The following is a 9,532-nucleotide window of genomic DNA, read 5'->3' on the forward strand; positions in this document are numbered from 1 at the left end:
CTCTAAAACATTTTTACCTTGAGAAGGGTGTACTCCTTTTGTTTGTATACCTGGTTCTTCAGATTGTTCCCAAATGCCCCCGTCTGGAGTAATTTTGAAACGTTCACTGTGGCCGTCTTGGACTTCCTTACTTTATTCTCTTGGTTTGTAGTATAAGGACAGCTACACACCATCACCTGATTTCTAATCATTGTCTGGGGTGCTGTTCTACACTGTGAGTTGGGGTGCTACTATGAATACTCGTAGTCACACTTTTAAAATGCGAGCCTTTTGGGTTTAGGATTGACATACTTGCTGCTAATCTTCGTTGATCAGAGTCCTTGTCTTCCTTATTAGAGGCCTATCTTCCCACCCCTCTCTCCCTTTCAGATTCGCACAAGCAGGAATTGGAAACACTTGGGAACAGTGATGAGGTGAAACCTCTTTACTTGCTGTGGTTCTTCTGGAAGTAACACTGTGGTTTCTATTTATTGTGTAAAATGTTTCTCTGTCTGGTGCAGGCGGTGGGGTTCATGCTGTAGGAGTGTGATTGGGAAGAATGACTAAGAGGTAATAGAGCTCATCTTGGAGTCAGGACTGATTAGAAAAATATTTTGTAGCTGTTAACTGCACTTGCATTGTCTTTGAATTTTTGTACATGCCAATAGGTCTCGCCTTCTGGAACCTTATAAGTGTTTAGCCATGCAACAGTTGATGTTGTTGCACCAAGGATATTGTGCTGCATAACTAAATACTTATAAGGTCCCAAAAGCGAGACCTATTGGCTATGCCAATGCTTGTTTTTTAATCTTCTACTTACCTGCTCTAAAATGTTGGCAAACATGAAGTAAAGTCTATTGCAAACAATCGAACACCCCTCCAGGCAGGTTCAGTTTTGTTTGTTGCATTTGCCACATTTAGGGCGTCCATGTCGCACTACATACGGAGTAATGGACTTTCCTACAACAAATCATTTTCATTATGAATCTCTAACTGGGTGAAGTGAAACAAAGACCGCAACTCTCAGAATGCACTAATTTGTTTAATGAAAACCCAGAACTAGGTTCTCAGCTTTGCTTTCTAACCTTTGGATGAGGGTGTCGTGCTGTCGGACTTTACTTGGAGCACGTAAGAAACCCTAAAGACTTTACTTTATTTCCATTTATTTAGCTAATTTAGGGACTTAGGTTTTGAAAAAATGCTAAACTTATAATTCTTTGCAAATAATCTGAATTCTATATGATGCTTACAAATATGCTTACAGTGATTCTAATAAAAATACATAAATAAAACTATATTCTTATAATTCAAATAAATAGCTAATAAAATCTTACTTTTGAAACAAGCTGGTCTTGTCATTTCGGGAGTGCAGGTTATCATTAGCTAGATGCCATCGCCATGGTGGCCAATTAAATAGTTAGGATTTGTTTGAATAATGTCATTTATTTACTGCGGATGTATATAAATGTATATAAAATGTATATAAGTTTAATTAGGCCACATGATTCAGTTGGTCAAAATATGTCAGGTTTTGTTAATGGGTCCATGTTTTTAAGTAGTGATTTTTAGAGTGTGTGGTGAAGTAAGGTAGCGTAGTTTATGACATATTTTCTATAGGCCGCTGGATCACTGGGTGAAGTGAAGCAAAGACCGCAACTCTCAGAATGCACTAATTTGTTTAATGAAAACCCAGAACTAGGTTCTCAGCTTTCAAAGAAATAAGCATATTGAGTGTGGTAACGCGCTAGCAGTAGCGCTCTAGTGTTCCGCTAGGCGGAACAGGAAAGAGAAGAGCGGAAACGGAAGGGGCCAGCTTCAGGCATTGGCGCCGACCGTTCCTAGCGAACAGTCGCTATTCCCGGCGCTCCGTTAAATATATAAATAAAGAAACCTAAACTTACCTGCCTAGACCTCAAATTCTTCACCACCACAATGGCGACGAGAGTTCAGGCGTGACGCCGGCCCACCAGACGCGTGCAGCGCCCACTGAGCGCTGTCAGCAGAGGCTGCGCTTTCTGGGACACTAATACGTGACGGAGGTGTTGGGAGACAAAACGGAGCGTGGCAGAGGACATCGCCGAGCGCTACACTGCGTGCCCCCTCAGTCAGCAGAGCTCAAGGGAGGCTCAGTGAGCGGAGGTAGGCCTGCAGGCGCCCCAGTCACCACGTCCCACGGAGCACTTAACCCTGTCACCGGCTCACTGGCCAAAACACAGGCGAGCATAGCGATAGTGCCCGAGCAATAAGGGGGCAGGCCAGGGGCTGGAGGGACCATCGGCCCTGGAGGTGAAGCCTGGATAGGCAAGCTGGCGGAACAAAGAGGGGGCAGTGGGGAGCCATCCAACACTCACCCTGAAGAGGCAGCAGACTCGCAGGCAGAAGGGGAGGAAGGTACACTGACACTACCTGCTCCTGGAATCACATCACAAGGGGACGACAGTGATACTGACCTTGAGTCAAGGGGCCCGGCCGGGCAGAACGCACCAGGCAGCCCCCCAGGGAGAGCTATCCCCATCCAGCCCACCAGACGTAGAGCTGGCAACATGGCGGTACAAGCGTCATCCCTCACACAGCTCGTGCCTTTCCTAACCAATCCAGGGGAACCAGAGAGGCGATGGGAGGACTGGAAGAGATATTTCCTCAACTACCTCGACGCGTTGGAGGAAGAGGCAGGAGCGCCATACTCCAGCGCAAGAAGGAAAAAGATCTTACTACATAATCTGGGCCCGGAAGGGATTAGAGTCTACGACACCATCGTGAAAGCGGAAAGAGATGGCACAGACAATGATGTATTCGGCCACGCCATTGCCGACCTAGACGCACACTTCAGGCCTGTTGTATGTGTTGCCATTGACCGCTACAATTTCTTCCAAAGGAAACAGAAGAGCAATGAGACTGTAGATGAATACGTGGTGGCATTGCAAAAACTGGCCCTCACATGCAAGTTTGGACAACTACACGATGACCTAATCAGGGACCAGATAATCATGCACACTTCGAGCACCCATGTCCAGGAGAAGCTATGGGTGAATGGAGATGCACCTCTCAAAGAAATTTGGGCGATGGTAAAGAAGGTTGAACTATCTAAACGCTGCGCGCAAGCCGCCAAAAAGGAAACCGGAGGTACGCAGACAGTGTGCAAGATAATGACGAAAGCAAGAGGAGAACGTCCCAAGCAAAGAGACCCGCAGAGAAATCAGGACAGCAGGCGCCCCAAATCCAACAATTCAGCAGATCAAAGGGCGAACAAAGGAGGACGTCAAAGCTGCTACAGGTGTGGGAGTGCTACGCATCTCGGGAACGATAAAGTGTGCCCCGCGTTCCGGGCGAAATGTTCATATTGCGGAATATTTGGTCATTACGAAAAGGTGTGCCGCAGGAAACCTAAAGGTACGGCGGTCAAGTACGTGGACCAAGAACAGCCGGGCGACACCACCGAATCGGAAGAGACGGAGGAATTGGAAGAAATCCTGTACATAGACGTCCAGGTACTGGAGATGGAAGGGTCAGGAGCCGACAAGCCCCGATTGGACATGCACATCGGAGGAATACCATTGGAAATGATAGCGGATAGCGGTGCTCCCATCTCCATAATTCAAAGGAAGGTGTGGGAAGACAAGTTCATGTCAATACATGGAGAGAACCTACACCCCATGGACTTGCGTCCAGTCACATACACTGGACAGAAAATCCCAATGTTGGGGTTTTGCCCTCTATCATTTGAGTTTAGAGGCCGCCAAGCAAATTGCAAACTATACATTGCGGAGAAAGGCCCCTCAGTATTAAGTTGGAAAGACCAGGGTGCCTTAGGGATCCAACTCAACCCGGGGGGGATCGAGAAGATCCTCCTTATGGACATGGATAAGAGAGATGACATCGACTCATGGAAACGGGCATACCCAAGAGTATTCAATGGCCAAATAGGGGAGCTGACCAGATACAAGCACCTTATCAAGTTGAAGGAAGGAGCGACTCCGGTGGTGCACAAGGTGAGAAACATTCCTTTCAGGAGCAGAGAAGCGGTACAACAGGAGCTGGACAGACTTGAAAAGGAAGGAGTAATCAGAGCCATAGAAAGTGCGGAGTGGCTTTCCCCGTTAGTGGTGGCTCAGAAGCCGAACGGCAAGGTTCGGTTGTGCGTGGACCTGAGGGAGTTAAACAAAAATATAATCATTGACAAGTTTCCCCTACCACGCATAAACGAAATGTTGTCCAAGACAAAGAACATCAAGTGGTTCTCAACAGTGGACCTATCATCAGCCTATCACCAAGTAAAGTTACACCCCTCATGCACCCACCTCACGTCGTTCATCACACCGTTCGGCTGTTATGAATTCGTATGGATGCCGTTTGGCCTAGCATCTGCAGCCGCGGTTTTCCAGAAGATGATGCATAAGTTGCTGAAAGGCGTGGACGACGTCCAGTTCTTTCAAGATGACATCTTGGTGATGGGAAAGTCCATGCACGACCACAATGATAAACTTCACAAGGTGCTCAAGATTTTGCAGGACAACGGGTTGACAGCAGAATGGTCGAAGTGCAAGTTGGGAGTACAGTCAGTCACGTATCTGGGCCACGAAGTAAGTGAAGAAGGGATCAAACCCAAAACTGCAAACATGAAAGCCATTCAAGATGCCCCCACCCCAAGCAAGAAGGAAGATGTTCGGTCATTCTTGGGAATGGCCGAATACTACAGCAAGTTTGTGCCCCACTTTGCTTCCAAGACGCATCACCTACGCCAGTTGCTCAAGGAGAAGAACAAATTCCTATGGGGCCAGGAGGAGCAAGCGGAGTTCGAGTCACTGAAGAAAGAGATGAGTGCCACCATTCCCTTAAAAGGATTTGACCCCAGCGCAGAGTCGATACTCACGACGGATGCCAGTGACCGGGGTCTAGGGGCGGTCCTAATGCAGAGGTCAGAGATGGGCGAAATGCAGACTGTCAGCTTCGCATCCAGATCACTAGCCCCCAACGAAGAAAAGTTTAGCGTGATCGAGAAGGAGATGCTGGCAGTTGTGTGGGCCATGGAGAGATTCCGCCAATACTTGTGGGGAGCAAGGTTCCTAGTAAGGACGGACCACAAGCCCTTGGTCAAAGTGCTAACATCGAGTGGCCATGCGCATGCCACACCCAGGATTGCAAAAATGACTCTGCGCCTGTTGGACTTTGTGTACGATGTGGAACACATCCCTGGACCACAAAACAAGGTGGCAGATTTTCTTAGCAGAGCGGCAGCTATGGAGGATGCGAGTGGCCAAGAAGAACAGAAGTGGGAAGGGTATGTTGTTGCCACGATTCAAGAAGCTGAAAAAGTGATAAGCCTGCAAGAGTGGGAGGAAGCATACAAGGAGGATGTTGATCTGGAAGCCGTCAAGGGATACGTCATCCATGGATGGCCTGAGAAGAGACACCTAAAGGAGGAACTCCGGAGATACTGGGAAGTGAGAGAGGAACTATCGCTGGCCGAGAATCCCATCTTCCTGTTGAGAGGGGATAAAGTGGTACCACCCCAGGGCATACTGGGACGCTTAATGGTTTTACTACACGAAGGGCACCAGGGCATCACCAAGACCAAGGCCCTTGCCAGGCAAGCTTACTGGTGGCCGGCCATCGATGTGCAGGTCGAAAGACATGTGAGGCAGTGCGAATCTTGTGCCAAAGCAGACAAGTCGCAAAGCCTAATCAGACCTCCTCTGGGAAAATTCCCAATACCTGATGGACCCTGGGAGATGCTGTCAGTGGACATTCTGGGTCCCGTCCTAAATAAAGCAGGTACACAGAAATATGTAGTAGCCCTTGTAGACAAATTCTCCAAATGGCCTGAAATAGAAATAAGAGAGGACATGGACACGGAGGCTGTAGTGAACTTCCTGCAGTCCACTTTCATAAGAGAAGGAATCCCGAAAGTCATCATCAGCGACAATGGGCCTCAGTTCACCTCGGCAAAGTGGATGGCTTTCACAGAGAGAAACGGAATTGAAGTGAAGCACACACCAATTTATCATCCCTCAGGAAATGGTCAAGTGGAGCGGTTTAACCGCGTTATTATGGGAACAATCCAAGCAGCCATCAACGATGGTTTGGACTGGGAGAAGGAACTGGAAAGGATGATCTGGGCATACAGGATCACACCGGGAAGCACTGGATATAGCCCCTTTAAGATTTTGAGAGGAAGAGAAGCATTCACCAAGGATAACCTGGCGTGGAGGAAGCTGGTGATACAGAGCAAGTGGTCTCCAGCGGTGGTGAAGAGAAACCTGGAGAGAGCACAAGAGGTCTACACGACACACTTCAACAGGAATCATAGTGTGAAGAGAGCAGAATTGGAGAAAGGGGACTGGGTGCGAGTAAAACTAGCGGTCCTCAAGAGGGAAGGTGAAAGCAAGTTCTCACCGCCTTTACAAGTCCTAGAGCCATACGCCCGATCGGCCCTGCTGAGCGATGGGAAGGTGTGGTCACAGGACAGAATGGCCAAATGCAGCAAGATCATTAAATGGGAAAGTGAAGTGGAAGAAGGGTCAGAGAATGTCGTAGAAGATGGAGAAGAAGGAAGTAGCAGAAGGAGGAACGAGAACGTGGAAGAAGGCATGCCGGAGGTAGAAGAGGATGAAGATGGAGCAGACGAGAGAGAAGGGCAGAGAATTAGATGCAATGAAGAGAGGAACGAGGAAGTGACACACAAAGAGAGTGAGAGAGTGGAAGAGCAGGCGGCTAGAAGAGAACAGGAAAGCAATGAGAGAGTGGCGAAAGTGAGAACCAGAGTTGGGAGAGAGGTGAAGGCGCCTGAAAGATTTAAGGACTTTAACATGGACTGGAAGTAAGAACTCTTATTGTTGATTAATGTTGATCAAAGGGGGGAGATATGTGGTAACGCGCTAGCAGTAGCGCTCTAGTGTTCCGCTAGGCGGAACAGGAAAGAGAAGAGCGGAAACGGAAGGGGCCAGCTTCAGGCATTGGCGCCGACCGTTCCTAGCGAACAGTCGCTATTCCCGGCGCTCCGTTAAATATATAAATAAAGAAACCTAAACTTACCTGCCTAGACCTCAAATTCTTCACCACCACATTGAGTACAAATTGCAACAAGGTAGACTAAACTCTTACATCCTGTCAATGCACTAGGGTAGCAAAAGTTTTCATAAGCCAGATCTTTACGGTCAGCGGATCACAATTAAATCTTCGTAATAGAATTTAAGGAAAGAAAGAGATCTTTACAGTGCGCTTTTGACACAGTTACCCAGCTTACTGATGGTATGCATTCACGAAGCACTTGCTTCCCACCACCTCCAAAACATTAGGCAGAAAAACGCCATTTGAAGGACTAGGAACAAACACTGCGACACAGTAATGTCACATTTTTTCAGAAGTAACAGTTCGCAATACACAGAGCTGCAGTACCGGTCCCAAGCACAAGCAGAAAGTTTCGTAGGACTAGATCAGTTACAAGCGTTTCCGACCTTCCAAGAACCACTTGCACTTACCAGGCTACATAGCAGGCACAGCACAGGATATACTTCCCTGCTTTCGCTTGCCGCCTTCCAGGACCTTACACAGACCGATGGCAATGTAGTATATATAAGGCAGCCATGTTGGAAGGGGGTTCTTTTCACGCCGAAAATGCACGAGCATGATTATCAGTAATGAAATCTTACAAAAATAGTATCCACTAACGTACATTTTCAAAGCGTGTGCAAATATCGCTTTGATTGAACATTTTAGGTGACGCTAGGTGTAATAAAAGGATTATTTGAATCCGTTCTCAGATACATTCGTTTCTAAACAAAATTTCAAACAATAACGAACGTAATCATACTTTAGAGAAGCTTCCGAGATGGACTGTGTTATCTGTCTGCAAAATGAAAACATTGACAGTTAAGCTCAGTAAGATAGGAGGGCGGGAATGGGGAAGTAGATGCGTGGTCCTTCTTTTGTGTCGCGAGCTGTGGCTGGGGACTTTAATTTAGGTATGTTTTTCTGGCTTTTCCTGGACAGTTATGTGTAGAAAAACTAAGAATACCTTGTATGAAGTTTAATGTTGTAGTCCAGACTCATACCAAAAGTGCGAGTGGATACTTTTATTGTAGCGGAGGATTACAAGAAGTAAACGTCCCTTGGACTTCACCCATCAGTTCATACCGACGGGAGATTCACCTGCTTGAGAGATTTGGTTGCAATGTCGTCACAATTTTTTTTAAATAGAATTTAATATATTTAAATTAGTTAAAGATCGAATTCCAAATTAATATAATAGTGCTGTTGCATTTTATTTAGTTGTACAGGTAAAATAAATATATAAAAACACTTTACATTAATATTTAACGTAAATGAATTTTTACTAATCATTTTGAACTAAATACACTTTTTTTACATGTTCCTATACTTTATTAGAGAGAGACTCAACAGTTCGTGCAGCGATCTTCCTATGCTAATATGTTGGGAAAAATAAAAAAAGTTTGTTAAAAAGCTAGTTAAAGTATTTTTATGTTATATTATTGTAAATTAATTTTATGTACAAGGACAGTGTGCTATAGTACTACTGGAGCAGATGTAGGGGGTCACTCTGGTGCATAACAACAGACCTACCAGTTTGTAGGTGTATTCTTGTGTTTGCATGTTGAAAGACGGAGCCCAGGTAAGTGGTTCAGCAGTTTCATGATACACAACCACTGGCCTCCAAGTCAGGCATCAACTGGCTACATGAGCACCATCACACAAGATTCCACATCCCGCCAGAACAACTCAACACCCCCCCTTGCGTATATAATGAAAATAATGCTTTCTAATATACCATATAGTATAAATAAATGGAACAATAAAACACATAATAAAACAAAGTTGGTGAATAAATAAATACAAACTTTAAAGGCATTAAAAAAACATATACCATTTAGCGCATGGGCGCTACTATTATACACTTGTCACAGAAAGGTAATGAGTAATCAGAACAATTGTATTGACAGATACACATCACAAAATCTCTGAACCTTGATGGTTTGCTGTTGTGCCTCTGAGGATGCTGGAAAAATGCTTCATTGGTATTGGGTCTCTGACATGCGAAACCTGTTTTCTTAAACCTTCCACATAAAAGTCCACATTTGTAAAGCGCACAATCACCCGTAAGGGTCTCTAGGCGCTGGGGGGCCGTCGGGAAGATTAAGCGAGCTATTGCCCAGAGTCACATGGTGCTGGGCTGACCTGCCGCCGTAGCCGGGGATGGAACCGTGGTCCCCAGATTCCAGCGTCAGTCGCCCTGGCCGCGGCGCCACACCTCTTCCACATACGAACTGAGACATAGATTCCGGCACAACTGACACTCGATTTATTGCAAACTTTCCCATTCACCAATACCACCACATAGTCTTTGACTTCCTTGACACGGACCAGAGCCGAAAAATGCGACAACCCCATGTGTACATGGACAGGTTTTTTAACTCGATCCAGCCACGTACATTGATGGATAGTGTCTTGTGCTCATCACTCACTCACTCATTTCATCAGCCCAGCCCATCCTCTTGGCCACTAAAAAGACGGAGCCCAGGTAAGTGGTTCAGTAGTG

At 46.2% G+C, this 9,532-nt stretch overlaps 1 protein-coding gene across 1 annotated transcript in view; it reads right to left on the reverse strand.

Moving 5' to 3' along the window:
* Positions 1–7,568, reverse strand: part of CCDC82 (coiled-coil domain containing 82) — a 170,147-nt gene extending 162,579 nt beyond the window's left edge. Inside the window, exon 1 of the mRNA XM_078656991.1 lies at positions 7,458–7,568. The gene's annotated coding sequence lies outside the window, so the exon portion shown is untranslated. The remainder of the gene's footprint in view (positions 1–7,457) is intronic.
* Positions 7,569–9,532: the final 1,964 nt, after the last annotated feature.

Source organism: Lissotriton helveticus, chromosome 8, assembly GCF_964261635.1.
Source record: "Lissotriton helveticus chromosome 8, aLisHel1.1, whole genome shotgun sequence".
NCBI lineage: Eukaryota > Metazoa > Chordata > Amphibia > Caudata > Salamandridae > Lissotriton > Lissotriton helveticus.